Here is a 3,019-nt window from a genome sequence, read left to right as displayed (position 1 = left end):
CAGCAAGCCCAGGCAAAGCCCCAAATGTTGGTACTGACCACACCCGCAAGAGGGAAAGGGCCGTAATAAGGCAGACCCCTAAGGTCCTTGCCGGAGTGTCACCTTCAAACAGAAAATGAGCACCATCAACCTCCATCACTATCCTTCTCCCAGAGCGTCCCACCAGACCCGTCACAGTGCAGACAAACTACATTGCAGACACAGCCTGCAGTATTCTATCTCTTCGTCTTTGCCCTGAATGCAATTCTAGAATAAATAACAGGCCTCAAACGTCCCTGAGTGTCTTCGCTGTCTGTCGTGTTCTCACCGCATTGCATGTTCAAACGCAGCCCAGCTCAGCCGTCGCTGCACTCAATCAATCTCTGAGAGAGAAATTCTTGCTCTGTCTATTAGGAAGTTTATCACCCCTCTGATTATTTTCACATACTAATTAAAGTGCAGCAGGTGGGTGGCGGGGAGAGAATCTGTATTCTTTGTTCAAAAGTCACAAATAATGTTTTCTTGATGTGCACTTAGCCTTTATATTAAAAAAAGTCACAAATAATCATTTATATGCTGCTGCTTCCCTCTCAGTCTTGTTCGGTTGTTCAAACAGCAACCAAGCTGTATTTAGTGGAATTATCCAACATTGCCACCTAATGGCCATCAAAGGTAATTATCTTTTGTTCACCCCCAAGAACAGGGTTATCTATTCTTATCTTTTCATATTTTTTTCTAGGCCACAAATCAGTTCAACCTAGAAAATTATTCCATTGAGATATGTAAATTCTCATATTTTCAGATCTCAAATTATTCCATTGAGATATGTAAAAAAAAGCCTTAAGCTGTTTTTTGCAGTAGGAAAAACTTTTTATATCAAATGAAATACTTTTTTAAAGTATTATTTAGTTAGCCTGGAAATTTAACTACATTGTAGTCTTATTTCCAACTATCCCAGAGTTCAAACAATGAATCTTTGGAACTCAACCCATTTGTAAAGTGTTGATTGTCTGCTTTAGAATTTTAACTGGCCTTTACAAATTAGAAAAGTGGCCGGGAACAAAGGGAAGTATGAAAAATAAAGTTCAGCTCATATTTTTATAGCTTTTAGTGGCTTATAAAGTGGGTTTGTGTCATCATTTCACTTGCTCCCCCAATGTCCCTGTGCTATGGTTCCCATAGCGCATAGCACAAACGAGCATCTCACAGATTGAAAGCTATTTTACTATGTAGTAAACAGAGCTTATACGCATGTTTCAGATTCAAAACCCTACGGGGGTTTTTCACTACAGCAGGACTCTCCCAATGCTCACACATCTGTGCACAAAATAAACTACTGATGAGAATTTGCAAAGAGACTTGATTTCTCGGTGCCCATAAGACTTGACTCAATGACAATAGGTTTGGGTTTTGTCTTCTTGTTTTATAAGCAATGTGGGGAAGGAGGCGATGGTCCTTTCTTGCCTCTGTACCTTGGCACAAGGTCTTCCCAATGCTTGAATAGTCTAAGGGGCCATAGTCAAAACTGATCATGTGACCCAGCCCATCTTGAAGGAAAGGGACCATTGGACCTTTGATGTCGTCTACAAAGAAGGTGCACTGGGGGCGCAGTGCTTACCTGTCCAGCTGCGAACCACGCAGAGTTGGAAAGCACCCGCAGCACCTCGGGAGACTGATGAAGCTCTCTCTGCTCGCCGTTGATTTACGCTCTGGGAAACCTAGAGACAGTGCGCCCTAACCTGTAGTGACTATGAGCAGCCATCTACTCGACGCAGTGAGTTGGACACGAAGAAGTTGTGCCTGTTTTCACAGATACCATGGCAGGATGAAAGAAGTTGATATTCTCCATACAACTTTCCCCCCCTGGAGCGGCTGCTGGGTTCGAACTGTGGACTTTGTGTTCAGCCGCTCATGACACCACCAAGGCTCACTTCCACAACGTAATTTTTTAACACAATTTTTATTGTGAACTAGGTGAAGCCTTATCTGCTTTACAGAGCCGATCATCTGTCTTACATCCAACAATTCAGACACATTTTGTTTCAACTCATCCATTGCAATGACATTTTTTTTCTTCTTTTTTTGAGGGGGGGCTCTTACAGCTCTTATCACAATCCATACCTATACATGTATCCATTGTGTCAAACACATCTGCACATATGTTGTCATCAACTTCTGCAAAACATGTTCTTTCTACTTGAGCCCCTGGCATCAGCTCCTCGTTTTTTCCCTTCCTCCCCCATGTCCCCTTGATAATTTATAAATTATTCTTTTTTTTCTTCATGTCTTACACCAAACGCTGTCTCATTTCACCCACTTTGCTGTCCATCCCCCTGGGAAGAGGGCCATACGTCGATCATTGTGATCGCTTCTCCCTTACTCGCCCCCCCCCTTTACCCTCCTAGTATTGCTGGGCAGACAACTTTACACGTGCTTTATTAGGAAACCGCATCGTAGGCAGAAGAACACTCACTATCCGTCGTCCTTTGTATGCTAACGGGGCTAGTTCAGACATTTCTTAATCTCTGGTTTGGCAATAGCATCGCCTTTCCTATGTGAGAGGCTTTCAGAAAGAAGGTTGGTGGGAAACGGGATTAAACGATGATGAAATCTTCCCCACCAACTTTTTGAAGCACAGAGAACCACAAAAATTGGAAGTGGCTAGCACTTTTTCAAAATCCTCCGTTTGGTCATCTCCTTCTCCCAGGTGGCTTTCTTTGTGGAAAATGCGTGTTACGGTCATGCCTCCGTCCACAGTTTGGAGTCTTGGGAGTAAAACCTGCCCAGTGGCGACGTCAACTCAAGGAAATCGGTAGGAGCTGCAGTTTTGATGCCGCCGGAAAAAAACACACGTTAACCATTTCTATCGTCTGAAGACGGAATGGGCTGAGAAGTGTGGTGGTGAGCAGAGTACAAGCAAGACTGGACACGCCAGGCCTTGGTCCAGCTAGGCTGGAACACGAGGTGCTGGACCCAGAGCGTGCGTGGGGGTGCTGGGCCCTCCACCTGCGGAGGAAAGTGTGCGGAAGGCGGGGCGGGG

This window comes from Echinops telfairi, unplaced genomic scaffold, assembly GCF_000313985.2.
Source record: "Echinops telfairi isolate 266 unplaced genomic scaffold, ASM31398v2 ScPeMD7_7469;HRSCAF=8507_0, whole genome shotgun sequence".
NCBI lineage: Eukaryota > Metazoa > Chordata > Mammalia > Afrosoricida > Tenrecidae > Echinops > Echinops telfairi.
This window is presented reverse-complemented; position numbering follows the sequence as displayed.